This window comes from Panthera uncia (assembly GCF_023721935.1).
Source record: "Panthera uncia isolate 11264 chromosome C1 unlocalized genomic scaffold, Puncia_PCG_1.0 HiC_scaffold_3, whole genome shotgun sequence".
NCBI classification, from domain to species: domain Eukaryota; kingdom Metazoa; phylum Chordata; class Mammalia; order Carnivora; family Felidae; genus Panthera; species Panthera uncia.
In genome coordinates, this window is record NW_026057584.1 from 76,146,043 (window position 1) to 76,162,295 (window position 16,253).

The 16,253-nt window shown below is 36.7% G+C and overlaps 1 protein-coding gene and 1 pseudogene across 1 annotated transcript in view; one reads left to right on the forward strand and one right to left on the reverse strand.

Annotated features, from left to right (window-relative positions):
* GALNT13 (polypeptide N-acetylgalactosaminyltransferase 13) overlaps positions 1 to 16,253 on the reverse strand; it is a 528,170-nt gene that overhangs the window by 469,994 nt on the left and 41,923 nt on the right. The window lies entirely within an intron of this gene.
* LOC125911408 (60 kDa heat shock protein, mitochondrial-like) lies at positions 4,361 to 6,503 on the forward strand (annotated as a pseudogene).

A 16,253-nucleotide genomic window follows, 5' to 3' on the forward strand; every position in this document is an offset into this window, starting at 1 on the left:
TCTTGTCTTATCAAATTGCTAAAGAGTGTAACTTGTTAATCAATATAAAGGAATCTAATATAATGGAGTATATAATCCAATAACAGAAAACATAGAAGTATTATAAATTAGGGAAACTTCCCAAAAACACATGAGAAAGGGAAAGATATAACTTTTTTCAAGATATAAAAGTTGAGCAGAGATTACCATTAATGTACAAGCAAATGAACAAGCAGACCAAAAACAAAGCAACATTTTCCTTGTCTTCAGGGAAAACTACCTATTAATTCAATTAAGGATTGTGCTAACTGGAGAACTGTACATAAAAAGTAAATACTTGTTTTGACAAAATTATATATCAGCAAAGGTGGGATGAAGTGGGTCCTTTTTTACTTTGTGGGTAATGTAAAATGATAGAAACTTCTTGGGAAAAAATGTGGTTTATTAGAAATAAGTATAACTCTATTACCTATTTTCTTAAAAATAATCATATACTTTGAACCAATAATTTCTCTACTGGAAAACTCTCTTTAAAAGCCCTATAAGACAGAAGACGCTTTATACAGGGAGATGGTATCACATCATTGTTTATTAAAGGGAGTTCAAAATAGATACGTAACTAATTGACAGAATATTATGCTGCTGTTAGAAACTTATGCAATTTTGTAATAACATGAAAAAAGCTTATATGATACTTGTAAAATTCAACAATTTAACATACACACTTGTTTATAGACTATAATCACAACTATTTTTTTTACCTTTTTCTTATAAAAGTACTAGAAAGAACAGAGGCAAATGTGTGGATTTTTTTCATTCCTCCCATTATTTTTACTAATTTTCAAATTATACAGAAATAGTATATATTAACTGAATGATGGCAAAATATATGTTTTGCCTGAAAGTAAGAAAATTACCATGTAATAGTGATAAAGTATAAAATTCTTAGTGATGTGATATTTGTGCATACATATACGTGAGTGTATGAGCACACATGGAGCTGTGATGAAATGTAACACATAGAGAGAACAGACCCAAAGGACTGTCAAAAGAATTTCACAAAAGACAATAAGTGAGAAGGAAAAGGAGGGCAGAACTCCCTATTAAAATTAAGGCTGATTTAAGCATTCTGTTTCCAGATTTCTCTTTTTTGTTTCCAAAACTGTCTACTGTTACAGAATCTATGTGACTTTGGAAAGATAAAAGTTAGCCCCCACATAAAATTCTATTAAAACTCTACATTCCTTTCAAGAAACTAGCTAACTTTCCAAACCTGAGTCTCATGCAGGACTCAGGAACTATCTTTTTTTGGTTGCATTTGTGGTTTTTATTCCAAATAAATACCTTCCTAAAACCATCAGGACCAGTATTTAAAAGCAATGATTGAAATTGGGGAAGACTACTCATTTCTTTTTTTTTTCTTCTTTTCAAATTTTTATTTAAATTCTGGTTAATTAACATACAGTGGAATATTGGTTTCAGGAGTAGAATTCAGTGGTCAATCACTTATGTACAATACCCAGTGCTCATCATAATAAGTGCCCTCCTTAGTACCCATCAGCCATCTAGCTCATTCCCCACCCACATCCCTCCATCAACCTTCAGTATGTTTTCTATCTTACAGAGCCTTTCATGGTTTGTTTCCCTCTCTCTTTTTCTCCATCCCATATGTTCATCTGTTTTGTTTCTTAAATTCCACATTTGAGTGAAATCAAATGGTATTTCCCTTTCTATGACTTATTTCACCTAGCATAATACACTCTACAACCACATCATTGGAAATGGTAAGATTTCATTCTTTGTGATGGCTAATATTCCAATGTGTACATATACCACACATTCTTTATCAATTCATCAGTTGAAGGACATTTGGGCTCTTTCCATAGTGTGCCTACTGTTGACAGTGTTGCTGTAAACATTGGGGTGCATGTATCCTTTCAAATCTGTATTTTTGTATTATTTGGGAAAATACCTAGTAGTAAAATCATTGCATTGTAGGGTAGTGCTATTTTTAACTTTCTGAGGAAGCTCCACACTATTGTCCAGAGTGGTTGTACCAGTTTGCATTCCCGACACCAGTGCAAGAGGGTTTCTCTGCATCCCACCAACACCTTCTGTTTCCTGTGTTGTTAATTTTAGCCATTCTGATAGGAATGAGGTGGTATCTCATCGTGGTTTTGGTTTTTAGTTCCCTGATGACGAGTGATATTGAGCATCTTTTCATAGGTCTGTCAGCCATGTGTATGTCTTCTTTAGAAAAGTGTCTACACATGTCCTCTGCCCTTTTTATAACTGGATTCTTTGTTTTGGGGGTGTTGAGTTTGAGAAATTCTTTATAGATTTTGGATACTAACCCTTTATCAGATATGTCATTTGCAAATGTCTTCTCCCATTCCATAGGCTACCTTTCAGTTTTGTTGATTGTTTGCTTCGCTGTGAGAAGCTTTTTATCTTGATGAGGTCCCAATAGTTCATTTTTGCTTTTGTTTCCCTTGCCTCTAAAGATGTGCCTAGTAAGAAGTTGCTGCAGCCAAGGTCAGAGAGGTTGCTGCCTGTGTCCTCCTCTGAGGATTTTGATGGTTTCCTGAAGAAGACTACTCACTTCTAATCACTCTCACTGTTGCAACCTATATTTCCTCAAATTCAACTAAGAAGAAACAAATGAATGAATTTTATGTTGCTCATGTAAGGAAACTTTAATATATTAAAGACATACCTACTTGAGCCCCAAAAGGCTCTTCCCTTCTATATGATTTAGATTAAAATGGCATGCTAAATAAAGTGCCTGAGAACTACAGTGATTGCTGCTACAGAAAACGTGGTCTCCATCAATAGTATCCTGTAATCTGAAAAAAATCATTATTGAGTTAATGACAGAATGATTAGATTCAAAAAGCAAATTACCACGAGCAAAAACTCCCTGTTAAAAGCAAGCACCCATATTATTTGTTTCCACTGAGACAAAAAAAATGTAAAAGATGTACTGTACAACAAATATAATCTATCCTATGGTCTGTTTTTAAATGTCTAATCTAAAAATGCTATTTTAAATGACCTTAATTCTCATTTTAATGCAATAATTAAATAATACTAAGTCTCTAGGTCACCAAAAACTGTATGTCCATTTATCACTTTGTGCCAGTCATTGTCAATTAAATCAACTTCTGGAAATAATTTTTCTTTCAGAATTATTTACCAGAAATGAGCTATGTGGAATATGGTGGGAGGCTGGAGAACAGTGGGGGGCAGGAGAGAAATGATTACCACCCTACTTAATTTTGCCTCAATTGTTAGATATCTTTTCTAGAAATAAGATTTTTGTAGTTTACAATATTGCAGTGAGAAACAATGAGTTATTAATGGACATTTTTTCTTATTACAGTTTATTTGTGAGTCAAAGTTCAAATTCTAAAAGCAAATAGTTCATAAATTTTCTGCAAAGGTTTTATAGTTTTATAGCTCAAATAGCAAAAGTATAATGCTTCAATATCAATAACATCTGGTTCCCCCATGGGAAGATTATACTTTATGTGGCTGGATGGTTATAATGTTTTCTTTTGATTTTGATAATCCTAGTAAATACATTCTAACCACTGATTGACATCCAAACAAATCAGTGAGTGTGCTCCATTACGACGTGTCTTATCTATTAATTTCTGCGGAATGAAACATTGTTCAAACTGAGAAAGAAAATGCTAGTATGATTCCTCTGCTGCAAAAAAAAAAAAAAAAAAAATGCAATCAGTATAAAGATGCTCAGATGTCCCACATTCATTCAGAGCTCCACCGCAGCACAGAACAGTAATCAACATTTTATTTTTCTTTTTGCTCCACATTTCTGGCAGATACCTACAAAGGCAGCAATCTGAATCAATGAAGCCTATTACTGATGTATTGGATCTTTTTCTTTACACCATTTTTAATTCCTGGTTATTCCCACTCTTCTCATTTTATTCAATTATATTTCTCCTTGATCATATTTAAATCTTATTTCTCTTCACCATATTTTTAGATTCATTTTTCACTCATCTCATTTCGTCTCCATAGTCTCCTCCTTTTTTTTTTTTTTTTTTTTTTTTTTAACTTATAAAAATCACCTAACCAGGAATTTTCACTTCAATTTGAAGTCGGCTCTACGGGATATATCATCAGATGTTTCTTCCATTCTTTCCCCAACTTTCCAGTTCTTGTCTTCCTCTTCTGTGGAGATGACACCATCTCCCCTGGCTATCCCAAAGTTCTCCCATCATCTCCACTTGCCATTTTACAGAAACTCCTTTTCTCTTATTCCAGGCCTGACTGTATATTCTCAGTTCCTTCTTCATTTCAAACCAAACCAAAATGGTAATTTTAACACCTAAGAAAGACTGTGTTTATAGTCATGGGCCAATCAAGTGCGAGTACTGAGATGCTGAAATAACAGCACAGGTATCACAACAATAAATATTGGTACCAAAGAGACAGAAATACATAAAGTGTTGGGGTGTTTTGTTTCATTTCTTTTTCTCTAAACTTCATCACAATATAGTATGGTTAGGAGTATTACAAGGACTTTGATTTAAGTCCTCACCTCCACCACCGTTTCATTTGGAGATACTGCAGAGATTAATTTGCCCAGGCTAACCCCAGTTGTTCCCAGGTTTACAAAATGTCAATAAGAACAATAGCTGCTTGTAAGGGCATGGTAAAGTTACATACATAGGATGAGAATCAGAGGAAATGGGACACAGTAACTAATCAGTACATGTTAGCTATCACTATTATTGTGATCGATATTATGAACAAAATAATTTTGTTATTTTAAAAAGGTGGTGTGATTGTTGCAAAGTCCATTGACTTAAAAGGTAAATATAAAAATACTGGTGCTAAATTTGTTCAGGATTTTGCCGATAACACAATTGAAGAGGCTGGAGGTGGCACTACTGCTGCCAGTGTCCTGGCACGCTCTATTGCCAAAGAAGTCTCCGAGAAGATTAGCAAAGGTGCTAATCCTATGGAAATCAGGAGAGGTGTCATGTCAGCTGTTAATGCTGTAATTGCTAAACTAAGAAGCAGTCTAAATCCGTGAATACCCCTGAAGAAATTGCTCAGATTGCTATGATTTCTGCAAATGGAGACAAAGGAATTGGCAACATCATTTCTGATGCAATGAAAAGGTTTGGAAGAAAGGGTGTCATTATAGTAACGGATGGAAAAACACTAAAGGATGAATTAGAAATTACTGAAGGCATGAAGTTTGATCGACGTTATATTTCTCTAAACTTTGTTAGTACATAAAAAGGTCAGAAATGTAAATTCTAGGATGCCTATGTTGTATTGAGCAAAAAGAAAATTTCCAATGTTCAGTCCATCGTACCTGCTCTTGAAATTGCCAACGCTCATCATAAGCCTTTGGTCATAAAATGCTGAAGATGTTAATGGAGAAGCTCTGAGTACACTGGTTTTGAAGAAGCTAAAAGTTGGTCTTCAGGTTGTAGCAAGTCAAAGTTTCAGGTTTTGGTGACAATAGAAAGAACCAGCTTAAAGATATGGCTGTTGCTACTGATGGTGCAGTGTTGGGAGAAGAAGGATTGTCTCTAAATCTCAAAGATGCTGGGGCGCCTGGGTGGCTCAGTCGGTTGGGCGTCCGACTTGAGCTCAGGTCACGATCTCGCGGTCGGTGGGTTCGAGCCCCGCATCGGGCTCTGGGCTGATGGCTCAGAGCCTGGAGCCTGTTTCCGATTCTGTGTCTCCCTCTCTCTCTGCTCCTCCCCCGTTCATGCTCTGTCTCTCTCTGTCCCCAAAATAAATAAATGTTAAAAAAAAATTTAAAAATAAAATAAAGTAAAATAAATCTCAAAGATGTTCATCCTCACAACTTAGGAAAATTAGGAGAGGTCATCATGACGAAAGATGACAAGGCTCACAATAAAAAATGTATTCAAGAAATCACTGAGCAGTTAGATAGCACAACTAGTGAATATGAAAAGGAAGAACTGAGTGAATATCTGACAAAACTCTCAGATGGAGCAGGTGTGCTGAAGGTTGGTGAGACAAATGATGTTGAAGTGAGTGGAAAGAAGGAATTACAGATGCCCTCAATGCTACATGAGCTGCTGTTGAAGAAGGCACTGTTCTGGGAGAGGGTTGTGCCCTGCTTCAGTGCATTCTAGCCTTGGATTCCATAACTCCAGCTAACAAAGATCAGAAAATTGGTACAGACATTATTAAGAGAATACTCAAAATTCCCGCAATGACCATTTCTGAAAATGCAGGTGTTGAAGGACCATTGATAGTTGTGAAAACTATGCAGAAGTTCCTCAGAAGTTGGTTATAATGCTATGCAAGGAGATTTTGTGAATATGGTTGAAAAAGGAATCGCTGATCCAACTACGGTTGTTAAAACTGCTTTACTGAAGGCTGCTACGGTGGCCTCTCAGTTAACTACAGCGGAAGTTGTGGCCACCAGAATTCCTAAAGAGAAGGACCCTGGAATGGGCAGAATGGGTGGAAGGGGAGGTGGTGTGGGAGGTGGCATGTTCTAATTCTTAGAATAGTGCTTTACCATTATGAATGAACTGTGAGAGGGCACTCAAGGCAGAGGTCCTCAACAATAACTTCAGAAAAGTCAGATGAGGGAAATGACCGGAGAAAATGCTCGCTGTTATTTAAGAAAATCACTATAACCATCATTTACTGGTTTCAGTTGACAACAATGTAATGCTTTACCGCAGTCATTGTCCATGCTTCTGGATAATTTATTTTATACTTTTGAATAAAAAGACATTTGTACATTCCCGATAACCGAGTGTCAGAGCTATGTACCAATGCACCGCTTTCAACTTAAATCACTGAGGCATTTTTACTACCATTCTGTTAAAAGCAGGATTTTGATGTTTGCCATCACCTCATCACCAGATGAAAAGTTAAGAAACAGCCTTTCTGTAGAGAGTAAGAATAATTGTGTACAAAGTAGAGAAATATCCAATTATGTGACAACTTTTCTGTAAAAAAAATATTTAAAGTTTTAAGAGAGAGTACTGATTTTATTTTTATTTTGTTCTTTATGCATTCCATCACTTTTTTATACTTTGAAAAATTAAGTTTACTATAAAAAAAATAGGAGTATGCATAAATTTGCTGGTAGACTGATGATCCAAAGGCTCCTGCGGGACACACAGGTGGAGCCGCCAAGGCAGGTGAGTATAAAACGAATTTCAGGAGAGGGAAAGCTGGGGGAGTCAGCAAACCAGCGTTAACTAAAGCCATGGAAGTTGGACAAATGTGTTCAGTGAGAGTGTGAGTGTGAGGGGAAGAAAAAAGAGGGTGCCACAAAGAACCTTATAGAGTACGAATTTAAAAGAAAGGTAAGCCCACAAGTAAGAATGGGCAAGGGCTATCCGGGGAAGAAAGAAAAACAAAAACAAAACCAGGAGCACACAACATTGTAAATTCCAACAGAAAGAATGTTTTAAAAGAGAGGAAGTGATCAATGGTACAAAGTTATGCCAAGAGATCAAAAACATATGTTCTCTAGACAGTCCCAGAACTAATTTTTGTGGCCTTAGAAAGAACAATTTCAGACAAACAGAAAAAGCAAGTGCCCGGTATGGTCTGGGGTGAGTGGAGGATGCAGATTTAAGACTGAGAATATACATATTCTGGGAAAAGTCTAGCTATGAGTAGAGACAAGAGTTCCCGGGTAGGTGAAGGTGGACTTGGAATAAAGGGAGGATTTGTGCACGGATGCAGGTTTGTTTATAAGGGGAACGATCCTTTGACATGTCTAATGCCGATAGGAAGAAATCAGGAAATCAGGGGAGAGGAAGAAGGCTAAAGATGCAGAAGAAAGAAAATACTTCTTTGAGTCAGGGCTTTTAGAACATACACAGGTACAAGATCCAGAACATGCATGAAGGCTTTGGCTTAAAGAGGAAGAAGCATCAGAAGGGAAGAATGAAAGAATGTGTGGGTAGTGGTAAATTAGCAGGAGCTTCCTGGCTCATGGAGGCTGTTTTCCCTGTATGTCAGCAGTTAAGAAAGAAGGAGAGTAGAGCATAGTAAAGTAGAAAAGCTTTTATATAAAACTGAGGAGAATGGGGGAGCCTGGGTGGCTCAGTTGGTTAAGTGTCTGACTTCAGTTCAGGTCACGATCTCAGGGTTTGTGAGTTCCAGCCCCGTGTTGGGCTCTGTGCTGAAAGCTCTGAGCCGGGAGCCTGCTTCTGATTCTGTGTCTCCCTCTCTCTCTGACCCTCCCCCACTCGCGCTCTCTCTGTCTCTCTCTCTCAAAAATAAATAAACTTAAAAAAAGAGAACTGTGGAGAATGGAAGATAAATTTCTAGAAAAATACATGAAAGTTGCATCTCAGAGTAGAGGGCTCAGCTGAGGTCATCATCCCAGATTTTTGCCCCATCTCCTTGGTGGGCAGCACCTCCTCTGACGCCCTCCCAGAGGACTTCGGCACGCCTCCCTCGCTCTTCCTTTTTACTTTTACCTTCCAAGAAGAGGATTAACTCAGGTGGTGAGGATTTCATGTTGTATTTTCCATCTTTTTTAAAGAAAGTATATCAATTTAAAAGTGAGATTGTTTTAAGCATGACAAATCAGATATAATACTGTCTGATTCAAATCTCAATGAACTTTTAGTTAGCATGGCTTGAATGTGCTGAAAATGACTTAATGATGATGCATCTTACCAAACCTTTGCACTCATACCTGTAGACGCAGCGAGGGAGAAAACACAGTGAAGGAAGTAGAAACCCCAAGAATTTCACTCTAAACTAGCTGCATGTTGCTAGGAAAAATATTGTTTGTGGTCATGACCAATATGTATAAATGTTCAAGTGGCACTCTTTATTTTTCTGTCTCCCTCCTCCCTTCCTCTCCTTCAGCTGGACCCTTCTGTTTCCAAGATACCTTCTAGTCTGAGTCTTTGCTGCTCAATTGGGTGTCTCCAGTACTGACTGAGGTTGCCTGGCAACATGACCAATAGAACATTCACCAGCCTGTGTGGCAGCTCTATTTTTTGGTTCGCAGGTGGGGGATTTGGATAGAACTGTATGAGGTTTCCGCTTTGCAATTCTGTTTGATTTCAGTGAGCATCTAATGAAGTTTATTACTTACAATATCATTATTATAGTTTATTGCATTATTCAGCATTGTACAGAGGTTTTTATTTGTCATCATAATTGTTAATACTTCCAGCAAATTTATAAGATTGGAACTGTGCTTCAAAATACTTAATTACTTTTTGGAAGCTTATTAGCATAAAGACAAATTTTTTTTAAATATTAAAAACCAAAAGGTTATTGACAGGGAGAGAAGTACGGGGAACTTCTTGGGGATTGGTTCTATATCTTGGTCTGGGTAGTAGTAACACAAGTGTATAGCTATGTAAAAAGTACAGATATATCAATCTGTATACTTAATATTAGTGCACTTTGCACACTTTAATATACATACGGCATTTTTTGAGAGTTTTAAAAAGTAGTGACAAGATGAATAAATATACATACGCATATAGAAACAGAGGCTATATAAGCTTGATACATTTTAGTTTGGGAATAAAAATAATCCCCAGGCTTTTATCACAGAACATAGTATCTTCTTAAAGACTGGGCATCCCTACTGCATTTAATCACTTTAACAATAGAGACTATTTGGCCATATGGCAACCATGCTTTAACTAATAACTTGCTATTTATAGAAAAGGAGCTTTAACTGTCAATTCAGATGGGCAAATTGAGGAGAGCAGACAGCACTAATAGCCACACACTGCAAAAGATTTGCTATTCACTTCAGCCACACTGGAACGAAGCGGAATGCCTCAGATACAAAGATCACATCCAGAAATTTATCTCAAGAAGACACTTCATGCACAAAGTCATAGATATGCCTTGCTAGTCTGGTTTCTGAAGTGTCTAAGACTAATAACATCCTACAACGTAATGTGTACAGAAAAATAGATTTGCAAAATGTAACATAAAGTTAAAAAGAGAGGTCTGGGGCACCTGGGTGGCTCAGTCAGCCGAGCATCGGACTCTTGATTTCGGCTCAGGTCATGATCTCACACTTTCCTGGGTTGGGCTCCTGTGTTAGGCTCTGTGCTTGTAGCAGGGAGCCTGCTTGAGATTCTTTCCCTCTCTCTCTGCCTCTCCCCTGCTCACACTCTCTGGTTCTCTCTCAAAAGAAATAAATAAACTTAACAAAATAATGAGAAGTAAAATAAAACAGAGGTCCTTAGTCACCTTATTTCCTTGCATTTTATTTATAACGTTTTATTGTACAATCTCCATGTTACAGAATGTGGGCATTTTTCTGTTCTTTACCCACTGGACTTTCTAAAGAGCTTAACATTGAGGGGCCTCCTGGATGGTTCAGTTGGTTAAGCCTCGAACTTCAGCTCAGGTCATGATTTCATGGGTCATGGGTTTGAGCCCCTCATTGGGCTCAGTGCTGACAGCTGGAGCCTGGAGCCTGCTTCAGATTCTGTGTCTCCCTCTCTGCCCTTCCCCTGCTCATTCTCTCTCTCTCTCTCTGTCTCTCTCTCTGTCTCTCTCTCTCTCTCTCTCAAAAATAAATAAACATTAAAAAAAATTTTAAAGGGTTTAGCATTGAAATTATGCAATTTTTCAAAGTACTTTCACACTGTTCTTATTTCATTTGATCCTCATCATGCCCTTAATATATATTGCCCATTGTATAAATGAGCAATGTAAGGCACAGAGAATTTAAGTGACTTTCCCAAAGTGACACACTTTCTCTAAGCAAGCAATCTCCACAACCAGAACAGGAAGTCAGTTTTCTAAATACAACACCATGTTGTTGTTCAGTTCATACCTATTTTTCATTTCAGAACTGGCAAAACTTCACAACAAAGCCAGTTCCTGTAAAAATTCAACTTCGATTCAAGTAATTAAGTCTTTATCATTTTATTTGAAGATCTTTAGGATGTTTCTTTTGACAAGAGGCTATGTCTGGGGCAAGGAGAACTGCATAGAATCATGGTGCTTTAAAGCTGTCACATAGGTGGTGGAGGTCAGTTCAGCTACCTAACTGCTTGGTCAGCTGACAAAACTGATGTCCAGAGGGTTACAATGACTTTCACAAGTTTCATAACTTTTAATGGTAGAATTCAAACTGGAAGTCATCTTATCTGTCTCTTGGTTCGACATTACATAAAGTGCTGCTATCAGAAACCTAAATTTTGAGCAATATTTCACTATGGTTCAAAGTATAAAAATGATATATTTAAAGGGTAGAAATGGAGACTCTCAATCCCATCTAAAAGATAAAGCTTCATCCAAGAAAAACAAGGTAAATTGCCTTCCTGAGCTATCAATCAGTATTAGGCTTGAATAAACTCTGTCCTCCCTTAAATTACTGAATCTAATGTTAATATAAGATGAGTAATATAAAACATACTATTTATTGATCCTTTCCTATGTGACAGACCTTTTGCATATATTATCATATTCTACCCTCACCAAAATGTTTTAAGATACTAATTATCATACCCCTTTACAACTGAGAAAGTAGAACAAGTTAGGATAAGAACCTTGGCTCAAGGTCACATAACTAGCAATTTGCAGAGCTGAGATCAGAACCCAGAGATCAACATCTCTGTTTTATGATAGAATCTGTGCATTTTAACCCACATCATTCTGCTTCAGAAATTAGATTACCAGAATGCATTTTGCCCATCTTCTAATTGCGAGTGAGATTGATAAGAGCCCACCAAATAGCTATCATCGTCTCCCCTACTAGGGACATATTCAGAGCCATTGTGTGTGCAGCAAAAATACTATACACACCAGCTACTTTTGCAACAAAGAGTAATGATGCTTAGGTAGAAAATATTGGGTAGAGTTTACACAGAATTTCCTTGAAGAAAGCTAAATCAGCTGGTAGCATGCCCCTTTGCTATTGCAGTATTTTTTTTTCCATTCTTGCTGCATAGAATACAAATACAACTGATGGCTGTGCTCCAGTAGTCATGTTAAACCACTGGAAAACCCTTGAGGATGAAGTCATATGACCAAGATGCTAGAACAGGACTACAGAAGGAGACTAGATTCTCTAATGAACAAGGTACCACAATCCCAGCTCCACAATGCCATTGGCCAGAGTTCCTTTTGCAGGAAAAAAACTTGAACTTCACCTTATTTAAAACAATGAAATCTTGTTACGCATAATCCGTTGAGCTTCAATTGCTCACAAAACAGTGATAGCAACAACTCACTTTTGTGTGGAAATACTACTGAAGATAGCATTAATTTGAGATTTCTGGCTCCAGTAATTGCCGACTAAGTAATGTAAAGGAAAAAACTCATCTTGCTTTGGAACACTTGAAAAGTTGAGTTAAAATATATGTGAAAAAAATGCAGTTTTGCTTCTAATACTTTGAAAGTCAAAAGCCACCAGAGAATATTGCTCTTACCCTAACAGTAAGAAAAGGCCAGATAATCTACAAAATAATAACTTTTCTTGAGCTCATAAGAGAGCTGGAGTTGCAAGGCAAAGAGATTAACCAAATTTCAAAGGGTAACAGCCATTCCGAGGAGAGACAGGACATATGAGCCTTTTCACCTTTGATAGAACATGAGAGGAACAGGTGCTCATTATGAAAGAAGGTAAGAAGAAAATAGCTAAAATTGTAACAAATACTTGAAGGCCAGAATGGGTCACCAGAACAATATAGACACCCTGGGATCACCCAGACACAAAGGAATATGCATTCATGTGTAAGCATTTTTTTTTTTTTTTCAGACGTCTACCAGCTGCTTAGCAGAAAGACTGAGGTCAAGGCAGGAGACCAGAAAAAGCACTTTGGTGTCACAAAAACACAAAATCTTTTCTGATTCCCAAGACCCTTCTCTAATGCAAAGCAACACTTAGCCTTTTAGGACACAAAGCAGAGATCTGCTACCACTGGGGGAAGAACAGGAACCTCTTCCACCAAAGAACCCCACAGAGACAAGTAAAAGTTTGGGCGGGCACCATGGGAGGAATGGGCAGGAATGCGGAAAGAGCCATTCTCCCAAGTTCCAGATGCACAAGGCATGTCTAAGGTTAAGACTGGAGGAAAGGAACCCAGGACCCTCCTGCACCCACCAGGAGCACTATTCTTGGTAACAAGCAATAGCGCTCTGCCACTTGGGAGTACAAGGGTGCAACAAGAACTTTGCTATGGAAGCATGGGAGACATTCTAAAAGAGGGAAGGGTAGAGAACAAACAAAATATCCTCTGGCACTCTAGGTCCCACAGTAAGCCCAAGAAAGCAGCAGCTCTGCTTCTGGAACATGACATCTGTGAAAAAACAACCAATCGATATAAATCATCAGATTAACAAAGTAAAAACAGAAAAATTGTGTGCCTGGGTGGCTCAGTCGGTTGAGCATCCGACTTCGGCTCAGGTCATGATCTTCCAGTCTGTGGGTTAGAGCCCCATGTGGGGCTCTGTGCTGACAGCTCTTGGAGCCTGGAGCCTACTTCAGATTCTGTATCACTTTCTCTTTCTGCCCCTCCCTGGCTCATGCTCTGTTTCTCTATCTCTCAAAAATAAATAAACATTAAAAAAATTTTAAATAATCTGATAATCTCAATAGATACATAGGAAGCATTTGATAAAATTCAAAATCCAGTTATGATTAAAAATCCCAGCAAAACAAGAGAAAAATAAATTTCTCTATCTAATGTATGATATTTATCAAAAATTAGTACAGTAAATAGCATTTTTAACAGTAAATTGGTGACAGTATTGCCTTTGACTCGGGAATAAGAGCAGAATGTCCACTCTTCCCACTTCTTTCAGCATTGCTCTGGACATTGCAGCCAATTGAATAAAATATGAAAAAGAAAAGGGTAAAGCTTGAAAAGTATTAAATAATATTATCTTTGATCAGAGAAAACATAGCTCTTTATATAGAAAATCCAAAAGAACCTATTTAAAATATTAGAATTAATAAGTGAGTTTATGATCTGCTGCAGGCAAGCTCAATATTTAAAAAAAACTCTATTCAAGGAACAAAAAGAAAATAAGGTTTTAAAATTAGACAATATATAAGAATATTTGACTGCATAAAACATCTAGGACAAATTAACTACAAAGTATAAGACATATATGATTGAGAGAAATTAAAAAGACCTAAATAAATGAAGCATATATACTATGTTCACAGATTTAAAAAGTCAATATTTTAAGCATACTAATTCTTTAAAAATATACTTAACAATAGATTGAATGCAATTCCAACTAAAATCCCAACAATTATTTTTTGTGTGTCAAACTTGACAGAGTAATTCTAAAATTTGTATGAAATAAGGCAAGGTCAAGATTCCTGGAATAAAAACATAGTGAGGGAACTTGTCTTAATAGATAATTTAAAAATGACAATAGTTAAAATAGTGGCTTAATTAGAAAGAAGAAATTAATAGCCCAAATAAAAGTAATAGTAGGCCCCCAAAACACAGACATATACAGCACTTAATTTATGATAAAGATGCCATTTGAGAGCAGTGGGCAAAGAGAGGAATTTTCAGCATGATTCTGAAACAACTGGATATCCAGCTGGAAGAGAAAATAGGACTTGACTTCTACCTCAAACCAGCCACAAAAATAAATTTAAAGGAAATGATCTAAATGTAAAGAGGCAAAAATATGATTATAATTAAAATTAGAAACTTTTCCTCATCAAAAACTCCATTAAGAAATTGAGAAAGTTGGGGCATCTGGGTGGCTCAACCTGTTAAGCACCCAACTCTTAATTTCAATTCCGGTTGTAATCTCACAATTCATGAGAGCTGTCAGCACAGAGGCTGCTTGGGATTCTCTCCCTCCCTCTCTCCCTCCCTCCTTTTCTCTGTCTCTTTCTCTCTCTCTCTCTCTCTCCCTGCCCCCCCCCAAAATAAATAAATTAACTTTAAATAAAAGAAAAAAGACATTGAAAAAGCAAGTCACAGAGAAGAAAAGGTATTTGCAATATGTAATTGAAAGGGGAATCAATTCAAATACAATTGACTTCTGCATATTAACAATAAAAAAATCAACACACTAGAAAAGTAGGCAAGACACTTGAACAGGCAATTTACAGACAATAATATCTATATGGCAATTAAACCGCATAACAAAACCACATTTACAATAGGGAAATGTAAACTCTGTTCTCATCAGAATGGCTATAACTAAAAAGACTGTACCAAGCATGGATACAGATGAAACAAAGGGAACTCTCGTACACTACTGACTACAATGTAATTAGTGTAACTACTTTGGAAAACTGTTTAACAGTATCTACTAAAATTGAAAAGTTGTATTCAATATAACTGAGCAATTTCATCACTAACAGTAATGCATGGATATGTACAGCAAAACATATTTAAAAGAATGTTCATAGCAGCACTATTCATAATTGCCCAAACCCAGAAATAGCTCAAATGTCCATCAACAATACATGGATAAATACTGTAGTACTTTTCTACAATGGCACACTACCTAGCAATGAAAATTAATGAATCACACAAAAACATTAATGAAACTTAGATATATAAATTCAGGAATGCATGTTGTATGACCTACATATATAAATTTAAAAAATCAAGCTAAACTAACATTTTGTATTTAGGGATGCATGATAAAATGTTAAAACTACAATGGACAAGCAAGGAAGTGATCGCGAAAGTCATGAAAAAGTTATCCTTATGGAATTGATGGAAGAGGAGTAATGTTTAGAGGCAAAACAACAAGATTTTTGAGATGCAGAAAATATTCTATTTCTTTTTTTGTAAGTTTATTTATTTATTTTGAGAGAGAGAGAGAGAGAGAGAGAGAGAGAACACATCTGTAAGCAGGGGAGGGGCAGAGAGAGAGGGAGGGAGAGAATCCCAAGCAGGCTCCATGCTGTCAGTGCACAGCCTGAAAAAGAGGCTCCATCTCACAAATGGTGAGATCATGACCTGAGTTGAAATCAAGATTCAGACACTTAACTGACTGAGCCCCCTGGGTGTTCCAGAAAATGTTCTATTTCTTGATCTGCACAATGAAGTTACATGGGTCTTTGCTTGTAAAGTTCATTGTTTTGTGCTCGTAATGCATAAAAATTCACAGTAAACACATGCAAAATGTCAATAATTCTGGAATTAAATCTTATAAATTTAAAATTATGATAAATGAGATAGAGTTCCATGAACATAAGTAACATATATTGAGAATTTACTATGTGTCAGGGACCACTGTAAGTGCTTTATCTTTTTTTTTTTTTTAATTTTTTAAGTTTATTTATTTATTTTGAGAGA